Below are 16,206 nucleotides of genomic sequence, written 5' to 3'. Positions count from 1 at the left end.
CACCTCTTGACTGATATGGATTGGCCCTTCTTATTTTTTACCAATTGCCAGAAACAATCTTAAGGACTACTTAAAGGTTTTGTCATGTCAAGGTAATAACCAATAACCCTCTTAACATCCCAGGTGCACAACTGAGCTCAGCCCAGAATATCAGAAGGCTTCCAGAAAATACTAGCAAAGAAGCTGTGTGATTTAAATAAAAATTCAAGATCCCAACAGTCAAGAACTAGGGATGGGATGTTAAGACTATTTCATTTTTATGAAAAATGTGTTATCAAGAGGACCTGCCAAACTGTGGAGTTCTGAAACTCTCTTAAAAGATGCAGTAGCCACAACACATATGCAAGTACGAGCAAATACCAAGAAGGTCAAAAGTAGCCTCCATATGCTTGTCAAAACCAAGATTTCAATTCCATGGTTTCATAGGGTTAAACTTGTGAATGGAGATGTTCATAAAGCCTTTAATATATTGTTTTCTAAAGATGACAAAAGACTTGGTTCCCTTCCACAGATGCATGTAAATATGGCACAAATACCTTTTGATTCTATCCCAATAAAATACTGTATCCATGTAGGACAAAGAAAATCCTAAAATGACTGGTAAAAGGGAAAGAGACTGGAATGGTATCTTTACTCTCTCCAAATCTTTAAACTATTTCCACTAATGGATATGCGGCCATCTAGCAGAAGATTTCTGTGATTCCACATTCATAGCTCTGATTTTCCCAAAGGATTACAATCAAGTAATCAGGCCAACAGATGAAGAACATTTCCAGTCTGAGTGAAGAATTTGATCTTCCTGCTGAGGCAAGAGGCCTGGGCTCAGGAAGAGAACAAAGGGCTTATTGTCCTTGGACTGGGCTAACAGAACTAGGAATCACATATGGTAAACCCCAGATGGGGCAACCAGAATCTCTCTGGCCCTTTCTTGCTCAATCTTTTTGGAATTTTGCTAAGAGAGCAAAAGGTGAAGAATGTGCATTTTCTTCCCCAGTGTAACAAAGTTATTTGACACTAAATTGGGACTATGGATGCCATGGAGTAAAATATTGCACATTTTGTATTCTCACTCATTGCAAAGAGAACCACATATGGATGACCTCCTCTGGTTTAGAAACAAAAAAGGGAATTAACTATAGAATCCTTTAAGAGTGTTGATATCATCTTGTAATCCTTAACTGCTAGCATGTTCTCTCATGCCAAAATGCAAGTTGAAGATATTGCCCTGTTATGAATGTACCAATTACACAAAAGTGATGCATGACTTGTTGTCACACCACAGGGGGCTAGGATCTCCGTCTGTTCAAATATACCATTGCCACAGAGTGTTGTTTGTAAGAACTCTCACTGCCTTCTTTCTAATTAGAAAAAGAAAAGCACAAAAGGCAAGTTAGATGGCCTTCAACCCCACCATGTTTACTTGTAATACAAATTTTCTGGGTAGTACCTCAAAGGGCAACTGCCTTGAAATCTAGTCTTTGAGATTGGACTCAATGAATCTAAAAAAAAAGAATCTAAATCCCTTGCTGGGAATCTAGATACTTTTGTTGTGAGAGACAAGCTAATACCTTCCTCAAATTCTAGGAAGCCTTTAGAAATATTGGAACCTGAACGTCACTAAGACTGACTTCCATACATTTTATTTAATATTCTTTTATTTATTTACATTATACAAAAATAAAAAGGGGCATCTAATCAATACTTCATAAGTTATAAGAACAAATATAAAATTCCCTCTCTGAACCTTATAGTATTAAGTAGAAAACATTTAACCTGAGTTACTTCCTGTGCTTCTGCCTTATTAAACTGAGGAATTATGCATCTTGAAGGTTGAGGGCCCAAATCAATCTTGAGAATTTAGAACAAGGATTGTACTTTTTAGAATTGCAGTAAGGCCACGGCACCAGCACCTATGCTTTGGTCTCCATTTCCAGAAGATATTGGACCTCATCCAATAGCAGTGTACAATGAATAGCATTTCTGAAGAGGAATGGAAAGTTTTGGCATGATCTGAAATTGAAGGGCACAGTCCCATTTGATAAACTCTGAACAAAACTACATCCTGCCATGCCTGTAAATATTTACACAATTAGGAGCTGAAATTAAAATTGGTTCTACATCCTTCAGCAAAACTGTGGTTTCACAGTATTGAGAGTAAAATCCAATGGATGCATAATGGATAAAAGAGATATCTCTGGCAATCCTAGAACGACTGGGTCCAAACTGTAATTGACGTGGAAACTCCTTGAAGAAACAGTGGAAGGACTGGGCTTGGATATCAGCAAGAGAGCTACTTATACAAAGATTGACTCAATATCAGTGTCATAGCTGTTAATCTGGTAACTGAATATTATAGCCAAGAGCACCAGCAAACAATGATGGTCCTTACCAAGAACCAAGTCATCAAGCCTAAAATGTTATGAAAGGCTCACAAAAGGTATCTTCCAAACTACTAATCTTCTTAAATCTCAAGAACGTCTTACTACTTAGGGCTTGTCTACACTTACCAGTAGCTCACTGCTGCTGCAATCGATGCAGCGGATATCGATTTAATGGGTCTAGTGAAGACATGCAAAAACGATGGGAGAGAGCTCTCCAGTTGACTCCAGTAATCCACCACTCCGAGAAGAGTAAGGGAAGTCAACGGGAAAGCGTCTCCAATCGACGCAACATAGTGTAGATACAACAGTAAGTTTACCTAAACTATGGCAACTCCAGTTACATTATTCAAGTAACTGGAGCAGTGTAACTTAGGTCGACTTACTGTGATAGTATAGACAAGGCCTTACTCTCAGGGATATTTTCCAGAAATGGGGATATTGTCGTTCAACAGATATAACAAACCATAACTGCTTGTAATTAGTCGTTATTAAAATAAGGACCAGAAAAGAGAATGCCCTCTTCCAAAATCCATTTTCTTTGATAGTGTCAACATAACGAAATAACCTGGGTGGGATTCTGGCTTGTAAAGTTTGTCATATTTCCTGTTCTCTGATGCATTAGAGATTGGGTGGTAGGGGGCCATTCAGACTGCAACATAATGACAGTTTTTTAGACCCTGCACAGGAATGCAGGGTTTATCAGTTGAGCAACAGTAAGCTCCAGTGCTAAAAGCCTGCATAAAAATGCAGATTAATTATTGCTGTTTCACTCTGGCATTTGGATTTGGTTAGCTGCCACTAAGATATGAGGTGTTTCTTCTGGAATATAGAAAAGGGTCTGGAGCACAGGAAATCCTGCAAGGAAACCCAAGGGACAGCAAAGCTTGGGGAGAAAACTTAGCCAGACATTTCTGTTATGTAATTACACTTGTAATATAAGTTGCCAATACAGTCAAACCCAAGAAAAATAGTAAATTTGGACTATATATATATATAGTGTGTACACATCATTCAAAATAGGCTATGAACCTGACCTGCCTACAGAGATCTTTAGGTTCTAAAGAAATGATAATATTACTATTTATTATTATCATCAACATCTGTTTAATTAAAGGCTACACTAATAATACCAACATTTATCATGACATGGCGGTCACAAATCAAATTTGTGACTTTATAGCAAATTTAAGGGAAATCTTCCACTCCTAAAATTTATTAAGAGTTTTCATCCAACTGTTCATTCGTATATTCAGAATCCCCAGTTGTACAGTGTCAGATATTTGTCCCTCTTTTTTTCATCCTAGTTAATCCTATGTAATGGCTAATTACATATAGCTCAGCACAGTGCACCTTGTATAGGTACACCCTATCTAACCAAAGGACAAGCTGTAACATAACCCAACATAATGGAGCACTCTTAATTTATCTAAAACCCTAAATATTTTGGATGTCCTTTAAATAATGCAAGTAAACTGGGCTGAACTTTGTATTTATCTGACTAATGGATATTTGCAAGCCTGTAGTATTTTGTGACATGCCTTCCAATTAAATGAAAGACATATCACAAGCAAGCTTCTCAATTGTGACCCACCACAACCAAAGTTCTAAGTTTTATTGTTGTTTTTTTAATTTGCCATGCCTTTCATTAAATGATAGGCATGGTAAAGTCTTCAGTCATATTATGCATGTGTAATTTCCACTTCTGTTTCTCACACTATATCTTAAAAAAATTAAACAAAAAGAAGAATGTCTAACATATTAATACTTTGCATTAACTTATACTGAGATTACTCAATTTTATTAAAATTTCCTTCAAATTTATAAAAAATATTTATAGGCACCCTTCCTATACTTTGCACATCTACCATAAATTAAAGCCCCACAAAATACAAGAGGACTGCTTAGAAAAATTATGCATTCTATCTGCCACCAGTGAAAAATTACAATACGTAAGTAATGAACTTGTGTTCTCTCCGAGTATCAAATGCACACTACAGGACTAAATTCTGCCCTAAATTACACTTGTGCAACCCCTCTGAGCTCAGAGGGGTTGCACAAGTGTAAACGAGAACAGAATTTGTCCCATTATTTAAATACTTGATTTTGTATTTTAATCTTTGAGTTAGCTGGCAGATGTGTAAAATCACATGTACAGTAGCCAGGGATTAACTGTATCGTGAAGAGGCCCATGTACAAACATTGTTTACTCCTCTAAGTACATGGACTATATTGTGCTCATAAAGTTTGCCCCACATAGACCAATTTCATACTTGGATATAGAAGCAGCTGGTGGGTAATGAAGCTTCAAGCACAGGTCTAATAGGTATTAAACTTTTCCTGATTTATCTGTCTGAAGATTCTGGTACTCAGCGCAGCTTCACTTGTGAGGTGAGGATGCTGCAAATCTGTCAGGTACATACAGGGGTTTGTAATTTCTGGTATTTCATGTAGCGCTCCACAATCAGATTGTGGGCCTATGCAAGGGGAATTATTAGTTAATCAGTTTTAGATAGAAACTGGTATAAATACACACCCCAACCCCCCCACAAGTCACACTGTGTGCTCATACATTTAATTTCTTCTCTACAATAATCTCAGATCTCACTCTCATAGAGCCTCATCCCCAAACACACTTTTGTTTAAATGTGTATTTTTAAAAATCAGTTTAAGTGTAATAAAATTTTAAGGTTCCCAATGTGGGATTCTTTTTTATATTCATAACTCCGAGTTATAGATATTCCCCTACCAGAATCCCAGTTCTACCTCTCCTTCAATTTTTTAGTAAAGTTGAGGTTCAGATCCAAACATCACATCTCAAGACCATTCTTATTAGAAATTGGTATATTAATAACCAATTTGGCCAGTGGTTATTTGATAAAATAATAGGTCCATATCACTTTTGAAATACTGAAAAGTATGTTGTAAAACTTTAATTTTAAAATGTGGTCACTGGGTGCTTCAAGTAACTAGTTTTTATAAACTAAGCACAATCCAAACACAAAATAATTGTCTAGAAACCTCTATAATAGCTAGGCTTGTGGGAGGGAAGTGCTAAAAACTGGCTTTTAGTCTTAATTCCCTGAATTCTGTCAGTTTAAAACAGGCTCTTAACCTTATTTTGATGTTTATTTTTTGCATTTAATTTTTGATTAATTTGTTCTACTTGAATGGCACTTACTCCAATAAATGGGTATTATTTACTTTACTGGTGTAATCTTTCTCAGATAGGACAATCTGCTGAATCAATGTAATCTCTAGTCTGCCTCATGTAATCTTGCAGCTGCTCACTATCTTTGTGATTATGTAATTGTCCTGGTGTACATATAAGCAAGTAGAACTTTAGTAAGGGGCGGGGGGAGAAACCTTTATCGTAAAAGCAAAATTAGGGAAGTCTTGGCACTACACTAGCAGGGCCCAAACATTGCTCAATTGAGGACTACATTAGCAACATGCCAGGAGCCCCAGGACTAAATTTAATTTGCATTGACAGTGTAATTGTTGCAATCTTCATCTTTAGTATGAAGGTACAATTCCTATATATGACAAGTCCTAACATGCAATGATTCTAGCATCCATTTTTATTCTAGAAATGTAGCCTGTGAAAGTTATGGGGTCCGGCCTGCAAACATTTGTCTTCATAATCAACCAGCTCAGTCTGCAGAGATGATGGCTCCCAAGGTCCAAAACACTATACTGACTTGAATAACATAGCCTTTTGAAAAGACAAATACCAACACGCAATGCTCCATCTTGGTCCAACTGCACAAAAAAGATGACCCCCCAGAAGAAGATGATTAATCCAAGCATCACAGCCCCAAGGGACAAGAGGTTTTAGTGGCAACATGCCATTGTGACCATGATAGATTTTGGATTACATTGGAATACAATGAGCTCTTTATCCCTGGCAATTGGACGCAGGTTTCCTGTAATTCCAGAATTTTCCAAATGGTCCTGATTTTTCCCTTGAGTACAACCTTGCATCTCTATTCTTGAAATACGGGACTTGAGAAAGACCATGATGTGGTGAGGACTTTGGTATTTTGCTGTGGTGCTGCTTGGGGCAAATTCAGGATGATGATGTCTCACATCTCCCCCTGCATATTAAAGATGTGGTAGCAAATAGCACCAGGAAGCCACAGAGGTCCCTCCATCCTCATGTGGGGAGGACCAAATAAGGCAACTTTGCACCTTACTGTGCACTAACAGCCAACCTCCTTGGGAGCAACAAATCCCAGGCTCAGTTGCCAGTAGGGTGACCAGACAGCAAATGTGAAAAATCAGGACAGGAGGTGGGGGGTAACAGGAGCCTATATAAGACCCAAAAATCCAGACTGTCCCTATAAAATTGGGACATCTGGTCACCCTAATTGCCAGGTTAGTACACACCTGTCCTTCCTGCCCCTACCCCAGAGCAACACCTCAGTGGAGGGCCCCATTTTAGGGATAGGATGCTCCTCATGAGTGACTCCCCTCCCCCACTCTAGGTTGGGGTTCCCACATCAATAGCTCCTCCCCTCCCATAATGTAGGACAAGAGGGGGGGGTCCTCTACTCAACAGCTCTTCCCTCTCCTCCCCAATGGAGGAGGAGGAGGTTTTAATAGCTCCTCCCCCCCCAATCTAGGGCGGTGGGGGAGGGCCTCTCCTGAACAGTTCCTCCTCTCCCCCAATCTAGGCGGGGAGGGGGGGTGTCTCTCCTGAACAGTTCCTCCTCTCCCCCAATCTAGGCGGGGAGGGGGGGGGTCTCTCCTCAGTAGCTCCTCCCCTCCCCCCCTAAGGCGAAGAGAGCGTCTCTCAGAAGCCACTCCTAGCTCTCACGAGAGGGTGGAGTCATACGTCAGGAGCCCGCTCTCCTCAGGCGCCCCTCCCTTGCCCCATCCTTGGGTGGTGACGCCTTTCCTCAAAGGTCCCCCCTCCTGAGACAGGGGCTCCTACCCTCTTTCCTCCCTTCCCCCCTACCGTAGTACTACGAGCCTTAGGCAGTCCGTCGTCTCCATTGGGCCTGCATGCCCCACGTGACGCTGAGCGTGCGCCCCGAGACAAACTGAGCTGCCACAGCCGGTTGTTTCCTAGGCGACCCAGAAGACAGGGAGCGCGCCAGAGAGCGAGCGAGGAGTAGGACAGGGCACGGGCACGCGCCACAGCGAGCTAGAGTGCGCGCGCGTTGGAACCCCGATCTCTGGAGAGCGCGCGCCAGCTTGATCCCGGGAGCTGCTGCAGCTGCAGAGCGGAGCGGGATGTCAGAATTCCGGGCATCAGGTATGTGTCTCCCGGCCCCGCCTCCCCCAGCACTTCCGCAGGACAGGGTTTGCACACGTGCCCAGTCCCACCCGCAGTGGGAGGCGCTGGGGACCCCCTTCCGTAATATACCCATAGCCCTGCAAACCACCTCCGGCCTCTGCCAGAGCAGGGCATCCCCCATATAGCGTGCTGCGTGGGTCAGTATGGCAGAGAGCAGGGCATCCCGCATTTAACGGGTCTGTGTGGCAGGGAGCAGGGCATCCCCCATATAATGGGGCTGTGCGGGTCCCTTTGGACAGAGCAGGGCATCCCCCATGTAACGGGACTGTGTGGGTTTCTATGGCAGGGAGCAAGGCATCCCCCATTTAAAGGGACAGTGTGGGTCCCTGTGGGGAGAGCAGGGCATCCCCCATATAACAGGACTGTGCGAGTCTCTATAGTAGGTAGCAGGGCATCCCCCATATAACGGAGCTGTCCGGGGCTGTGTGGCAGGTAGCAGGGCAACCCCTATGTAATGGGGCTGTGCGGGTCCCTGTGGAGAGAGCAGGGCATCCCCCATATAATGGGACTGTATAGCAGGTCTGTAGGACAGGGAGCAGGGTATCCTTCATATAACAGGGCTGATTGGGGCCGTATGGCTGGGAGCTGGGCATCCCCCATAGACCAGGACCGTGAAGTCCTTACGGCAGGGAGCAGGGCATCCCCCATATAATGGGGCTATTTGGGTCTCTGTGAAGAAAGCAGGGCATCCGCCATATAACGAGAATGTGGGTTTGCATGGAAGGGAACAGGGCATCCCCCATATAATGGGACTGTGCAGGTCTGTATGGCAGAGAGTAGAGCATCCCCCATATAATAGGGCTTTGTGGGTCTGTATCGAAGGGAGCAGGGTATCCCCCGTATAATGGGACTGTATAGCAGGTCTGTATGACAGAGAGTAGAGCATCCCTCATATAATAGGGCTTTGTGGGTCTGTATCGAAGGGAGCAGGGTATCCCCCATATATGTCTGTATAGCAGGTTTGTATGGCTGGGAGTTGGGCATCCCCCATATAACAGAGCTGTGCAGGTCCATATGGCTGGGAGCAGAGCATTCCCCATATCACAGGGCTGTGTGGGTCCCTGTGACAGGGAGCAGGTCATTCCTCCGTATAACAGGGCTGATTGGGGCTGTATGGCTGGAAGCAGGGCATCCCCCCAGAGACCAGGCCTGTGAAGTTCCTGTGGTATGGAGCAAGGCATCCCCCATAGACTAGGGCTGTGAAGTCCTTATGGCAGGGAGCAGGGCATTTCACATGTAATGGTCAGTGGGATCCTCATGGCAGGGTATGGTCTTATGATCTTATATGATCTTCTATGGCAGGGAATTCCACCCCCCTTTTCCCCCCCATAAAGCAGGCTTTAGCACAGAATATTTCTCTTTCCAACCCCATTCATTTTACAGGGTGTAAAGTTGCTATGTGCAGGAGCAGGGCAGGTCATCCTTCAAACACCATCCATCCTGATGGAACAGGCTGTGGGCACCCAGTGGCGTGGTGCATGGCAAAGTACTGCCCTCCCTACATATTGGGATTTCTGTGGAGTTCCTATAGCAAGGTGCATTGTGATCTGTCTGTCTTTCCTGTCCCGAGGATAAATATACAAAACTGGTATGCTGAGGAGTTCCTAAAGCAGGTTAGGTGTCAGTCCATCCTCTCCTTTCAGTGTAATAAATGTGCACTGGGTTCTGGAGGTAAGACATGGCAGCATAGCACCCACCATGCAAATAACAGATGGACTGTGGATTCCTATACTAGTATATGTGGCAGTGCACTGCCCTCAATACAACAGGCATACTTGTGATTCCCTGTAGATGGTGTATATAAGTAGTATATTGTGTGGGCACTACCCTTTTTGTAATTGCCCCGGTGCAGGTCGTGTCTTAGATGCCTTTCTCTGCTCATTATTTCTATTAAGTGCATCATTAATTTATTAATAAATATAAGTAGATGAGGGAAAATGGACTCTGAAATATTTGTACTTAATGAAAAAGAAGATACTGAACTTCTTGTGTTTAAGAAAGAAAAGCTAAACAAAAAAGATATAAGCTCTGGCTGGTGTGGAGTTGTATGAAGTATGTGGAGGGTTGCCTAGGATTTGATCCAGTTCGTAGTTGCTGATGAGTTTTCCAATTCTGTGATTTGTCAGTAGCTGTAAAACCAGAAAAATTGTTTTCCATCATTGCTTAGTTGTACCTTGCTAGTCCTGATCTACATTACTGAGTCTTTCACAAGGATACAAGTAATTAGCAACCACTTTAGCAGGTACTATTAATAATTATGTACTTGATCCTAGAAAGAGGCCTTGGGAATCACCTTATACCATATTCATCCTCAGATATAAGTATAAAGAATCCCAGGAGCCTGGGGGCATTAACACATTTCTCTCCCCCCTCCGCCCCCCCCAAATCCATCTTTTGTGCGATTTCTTCAGGATAATGTTTCTTGAATCATGCCTTCATTCTAAATGCTGTAAATCCATAAAATTATACTGTGACTCTTGTCAACAAGGTTCTGACCTATATTAGCATGGTATCACATCACAGCGAGAAGACCAGCAATAGTTTTTGAAGGCCAAATCCATAAGGACTCTTTTTTTTTTAATCAGGAAAATGTTTAGTTTTCCCTCTGTAATCTGCTGCGTAGTTATGTAGCACAGAATTAACAGTCTTTTTTTTTCATTACAGACATGTATAGGAATGAAATCAGTAAACATTGGAGATCCATGTGCAAACATAAGATGTCATAGCATGTCACATTAACTTACTTTAATGAGGTTCCTAAGTTAACATGAATCACTATTTCAGTTTGTTGTCCTATTGTCCACATATAAAGGGGCTGGTAAATGTGGTTTGATGTAAATTTCTATATACTGTACATGCATATTTGATAACAGATGATCTCTTGGCTGAACACCAGACTGAGTGCACACCCCTTGAGCCACATTTGCTTGTAGGTACAAAAGATTTAATATGTAATAGGTATAACACAAGTGTGTATAATATGTAATACAAATGTACCCACACATACACACAAACACATCTTCTATATTGAATCCAGTGTGTGTAATATATTGTGAAGTGCATTGCCATATATTGCCGGCTGTTTGCTGAAAAAGCGCAACAGGACTGAGCTAAGCATTCTGTGGTAGTTTTAATCTGAAGATTCTCATACTTGTATCCATTTAAGTGAAAACCAGTGTTGTTTTATTATTTTGTTTGTTGTGACCATTAATTGATATTTACAAATATGGCAAGATTTTGTTTATGATTTTTGCTTAATATATTGTAAAAATTGTATTATCTGTAAAGGGTTGAACTGAGATTATACTGGTACTGTATGGTTCTTCTAGTTCTTGTGCAGATACTGTAAATTCTTGCAGATCAGGTATGTCAGAATACTTGTAAAAAGTTCATTAATGTAGTATGAGCACACTAGGGATATTCCACACAAATTAGACAACAGCTGTTCGGTATTGACATATAGAGTCTTCTGTTGAGAGATGAGATGTTAGCATTAAATAATTGTTACCTTGAGCTTGTGAACTGTTGCGAGACAGTGTACTTTGTGCAGAAAAGGAAAGGAATGCTTCTCCCTCTCGTACGAAAGGTTCAGAACAGGAAACTAGTGCATGCTGCTTTGGACACACTGTGTCCTGGGCAGCATTACAGTGGGCTGATGGTCAGAAAAATGACTGCAGGTCCAATTCAGTGAGTAAAGTGCCTGCGTGCCTGAGGCAGTGCATATGCTCACTGACTCCGGCATGTTTCTGAACAAACTGTAGTAACTTCATGTTCATTTTCCTCACTGAGTTGCAGAATTAACTATGCAGACCTTGTACACAGTGTGGTATGTTTCTCTGTCAAAGGATGAAAGTCTGGGTCAAACAAGAAAGTTTACGGCTAGCCTGATGGGCAACTACTCCAAATTCTATACAAAAGAAAGATGTATCAAGAGTGAGCAATTATTTCAGTCTTAGAAATAAAATGTAACAGGGCTGTATGCAGACAGGGGATGTTAGTAAGGGCATGACAAAGGTCTGCTAAGCAGGGATCTACCTTGATCTAGCATGCATGGGGCTATGCTTGCAATGTGTGTGTGCAATGAATAGCCTAGAGCTCAGTTGAAATGTCTGTGACTGGGTAAGGTAATATCTTTTATTGGACCAACTTTGGCTAGTGAGAGAGACAAGCTTTCTAGCTTACACAGAGCTCTTCTTCAGATCTGGGCAGTGAACTCAGAGGGTCACAGTTAAATACAAGGTGGAACAGATTGTTTAGCATAAGTAGTTAACACATTTAAAGGGACCATTCAAGGTCCAGTGGCCAATTAACACCTCTCCAGTCATAGGGGCAAAAAATAAAACTGGGGGACAAAAGGGGCGGTTAAGAGGGTTATAGATTGTAGTAATGGGCCATAAATCCAGCTGTGACACTGAGGAAATTTTCCAGACCTGAAGAAGAGCACTGTATAAGCTTGAAAGCTTGTCTCTCTTTACTTCACCCACCTTGTCTCTCTAATATCCTGAGACCAATACAGGTACAACACTGCCTGGGATTTGTGACATATTCTGGATGCAACATAGGGTGTAGAGTTAACTGTTTCCATAGGCACCATGTCTGTCCCAATGTATGAGTGTGTGGGCGATGATATAGCTGTTTTAGAGGTGCACAACTGGAAAGGTATGGGGATTTAAGCAGTTCGGTACTCACCACCACCATTCTCGTTGTGCCACATGGCTATTTCTGCTGTGATGGCTAATGACAATTTTCTTGCATCCCTGGTTAGCTGGGTGCTGGATACTTGTTTCCTCTCGGATTGTCTCTGTGCTAACGTATGGTGAAGGAGCTCTGAGTTTCCCTTTGTATGGACTTCTTTTATTAAAGGAGATGGAGGTAGCAAATTTCTGGGATGGTTAAGGGCTTTTATGTGTTAGTATATCCAAAGCAAAAGCAGGAAAAGTTAGACTGCCATACCAGCAGAAGTCCAGCCTCTTTACCAGATGGCAAAAGTATACATGTTCCAGCATCTGCATGTGTTTAAATTTCCTGCCCTACCTGAATGCAGAACAAGCAGTTATTCTAATCGTGCTACATAGTGTAAACACTGTACAGGAGTACAGTGTACTCTTACCTCTTTAAAGGGGTAGTGAATGGAGCTCAATGTAAGGATGCCACCTTACTTGGCCCATCTGCTTCCTGGAGGACTCGGTTACTTTACGGACAAAAAGTTTCATCTTTGTTAATGCTGCAGAGCCACTATAGCCATGGGAAAGTGAGCTGGGGTCTCTTCTGCCACATGTGTTATCATCAAAAGTGTCAACTAAGTTCTATTTGCAGAATCTTGATTGCTAGTGGTTATATAAGAGGAAGAAAATATTAGATTTATTTATTTATTTTGAATCCTAGATTGAGTGCTTGTTCCCATGGAAACCACAGGCAAAACTCCCATTAGCTTCAATGGGTACAGGAGCAGGCCCCGAGTCTGCAGTGGAGCAATACAGAAAGTTTGTTCTTTTGACTTGTAAAATTGATCTGACTATCGCCAAGCCAGAATAAATACAAAACTTCACCGATACTTTTAGAATTGCTTATCAGTTTAGATCCACTTTAATGTATTTTGTGAAATTCCAGCTTTATATTTTTTGGTGTTATGCTTGTTGTTATTGTAGTGCTGAACTTGCCCTGTGCCACCCTTTGGCTGCACAGGCCCTTGCCTTTGGGGGAATCAATGAGCAAGGTGGTTACAGGGTACAGCAGGCCCTGAAGTTGCACAAGAGGTAATGGGCGGATTCCTTCACAGTCTCTGTCCTTGAAGACCCAGTTACTCAAGCTATATGCTATACTTGGAGTTGGCTTGATGAGAATGATGTAATAGAGTTTAATACTTAATTTAGTTATAGGGTGCAAATCAGCCCTCAGTTACACCCGTGTAATCCCAGCAAAATCATTGGTGGTGCATGAATTTAAGCAGAGGCAGAATCTGTTATGTATACTTGAGAAGCATATGGAGGTGATTCAATTTCTAAAGAATTCTTTATGGAACATCTGCTTATTTCTTGGTTTATTCAAAACTGTAATGTTTCCGCTGTAAAAATTTCTCCCTCTGTCCCACTTCCATTTTATCTTGTCCCTTATACTATGATCATTTAGATTGTGAGCTTTTCAAGGCTAGTACCATATTTTTCCTTGCTTTATAAAGTACCATGTACATCTATGGGACTATGTACAAATATAATTACATAAAAAAAAAAACTATGTTAAGGGAACTTTAGGTTGTGAAGTCAAGCGTTCAAAAGTTAGGAAATTCCAGATTAAGATTGTCTGTGCAAATTTAATTCATCCCCTTGTGTGTACATCCTTTACACAGAATGAGGTGTACGTGGGGGGGGGGGGGGGTTGTCCTGTGGAAAAAATTGTAATCGTAATTAAATACTGTATCATAATGCAGATTTAAAGATGCACGGGCAACCTTTAATGTGGAATTTCCAAATTTTTAAGAACTTGACTTTTCAGTCAAAATAACAGTCTTGTAACATAGAAAAACCTCAGAAATTCGAAGCAACAACTAACAGAAAAGAGAAAAGATTCTACTATCTGCAACTCTAACAATTCTCCAAATGAAATATTATCAGCAGGATTTTAACCTTAAACCTACAACACTTACCTGTTACTTGAGCTACAGACTAATTACAGAAGGAGAAGGTGGTTGTCTCAGAGTTGAAGGATAGGCTATGGGGGCCAAGTGCTGGGTCTGAAGGTGAGAAGGAGGATCCTCCCAACCCACCTTTCTCATTCTCTCCTCTCCTGGAATTGGGGGAGCTCCTGCCCTATGTGCTGTACCCAGATAGGGGGTGGACCACTAGGGACATACTTTTAATCCAGGGGAGTGGTTGGGGAGAGCCTGGCTTGGCTCTCTCCCCTCAGCCCTCCTTAGGGTGACCAGACAGCAAAAGTGAAAAATCAGGACAGAGGGTGGGGGATAATAGGAGCTTATATAAGAAACAGACCCAAAAATTGGGACTGTCCCTATAAAATCGGGACATCTAGTCACCCTGACCCTCCTCCTCTCCCGCCCTAGAAGCTCCTAGGCTTTCCTGATGCAGTGTGCACTGATGATTTGACAGTGTCATGAACCTGACTTTAGAATGTTCATATACAGTTGTTATTTTGGCAGGCTGCCTGATTTTTCCTGAGCCAGGCAAGCAGGGGATATGAGATGACCATTTTAAACAATATATATCTTAGCTAAAACTCCATGAAATGTCACGGGACAAAGAAAGGGCACTTTTATAGCCAGAGGGCTATTTCCCTATTGAACTTCAAAGGCCTTTTGTAAACAATGGGGGTGTCGGAGCTTCTCAAAAAAAAAAAAGTTGCAAGAAACTTTTATAATGGAAAGTGTTAGGAAACTTAAATGCAGGGGTCACTCCCAGCTTCTCCCTGTAATTAAAGATGAGAATTCCCAAACATAAAGGGTAAAATCCTGACCCTATTGAAGTCAGTGGGAGTTTTGCTATTGGCTTCAATGGGTATATCTATGCTGCAATTAAACACATGCAGATGGCCCGTGCCATCTGATTTGTGCTCTCAGGGCTCTCCCCTCATGGGGTCCCAGTGTCTGAATGTCTACACTGCAATTTTATAGCCCTGCAGCCTAAGCCCCACTTGCCCGAGTTAGGTGACATGGACCAGCCACAGGAGTTTAACTGCAGCGTAGGTATACCCATTAAAGCTGATGGCAAAACTCCCACTAACATCATTTGGGTCAGGATTTCACCCAATGTTTTCATTTGTCCAAGACCACCATATAATTTCTGTGGGAAATCCACCATCTGAACTATCAGCCCTTCTGGCTGAAGGTATACCTCTCCTCTGATTTTACATTTTCTGTATGAAGCCTTAGGCCTTCTTGCTGCAAAAACTGAATTCTAAAAAGTTTTTAGTTAGCTCATGAGCTTTTAGCTGTAATAATTTACATTAGCAAACTGCCAAGGTATGATCACTGGGCATGTGATGTGCATCAGTCAGTAAACAACCCATGACTTTTCTCAGTATCTAATAGGATAGTGGAATTTACAGGCCCCTTCTAATAAATTATCACATTCTTATCTGGAAAGATAAAATTAGGTTTGGAAAACAGCTTTTTTTTTTTTTAAATAGGAATGGGAGACAGTTCAAGATACTCATGTTCACTTACACAATCGATCCATAAATAAAAGAACCTTTAAAATATGCACTTGTAACTATTATTCATCAGTTTTTTCTCTCTATCCTTTCTGCCCACTCCCATTCTAAGTAATTTGATTGTTCACTGATTATTTTTAAATAAATAGGATTTTTGAGCAGGGAAACTGATAGTAAACTACATAAATAGAAATGTTTAACTTTTAAAGGTGTTAGTTATAAAAAAAAAAAAATCAAAAAGGCAAATACTCCTTGGAGTCATTATAATATGTGACCATATCATATCTTCCAGTTGGGACAACAGAGCTTAGGAAGCTCCAAAGTTCACTTAAGAGTATCTTACACAAGTTCCCCTTGGCAAGA

The 16,206-nt window shown here is 41.6% G+C and overlaps 2 protein-coding genes across 5 annotated transcripts in view; one reads left to right on the top strand and one right to left on the bottom strand.

The window, feature by feature from the left end:
- The window catches only part of NRG4 (neuregulin 4), a 52,160-nt gene extending 44,539 nt beyond the window's left edge, over window positions 1-7,621 (bottom strand). For 2 of the 3 annotated variants that reach the window (XM_032763074.2, XM_075069535.1), the window contains exon 1: window positions 7,339-7,405. The gene's annotated coding sequence lies outside the window, so the exon portion shown is untranslated. Of the gene's footprint in view, window positions 1-7,338 lie in introns of all 3 variants that reach the window. The other variant, XM_075069534.1, reaches the window with a different exon arrangement.
- TMEM266 (transmembrane protein 266) overlaps window positions 7,552-16,206 on the top strand; it is a 125,470-nt gene continuing 116,815 nt past the window's right edge. The window contains exon 1 of one of the 2 annotated variants that reach the window (XM_032763069.2): window positions 7,552-7,638. The gene's annotated coding sequence lies outside the window, so the exon portion shown is untranslated. The remainder of the gene's footprint in view (window positions 7,639-16,206) is intronic. The other variant, XM_075069530.1, reaches the window with a different exon arrangement.

This window comes from Chelonoidis abingdonii, chromosome 9 (assembly GCF_003597395.2).
Source record: "Chelonoidis abingdonii isolate Lonesome George chromosome 9, CheloAbing_2.0, whole genome shotgun sequence".
NCBI lineage: Eukaryota > Metazoa > Chordata > Testudines > Testudinidae > Chelonoidis > Chelonoidis abingdonii.
The sequence above is the reverse complement of the archived record's forward strand: the minus strand, read 5'-3'. Positions and strand labels throughout refer to the sequence as shown.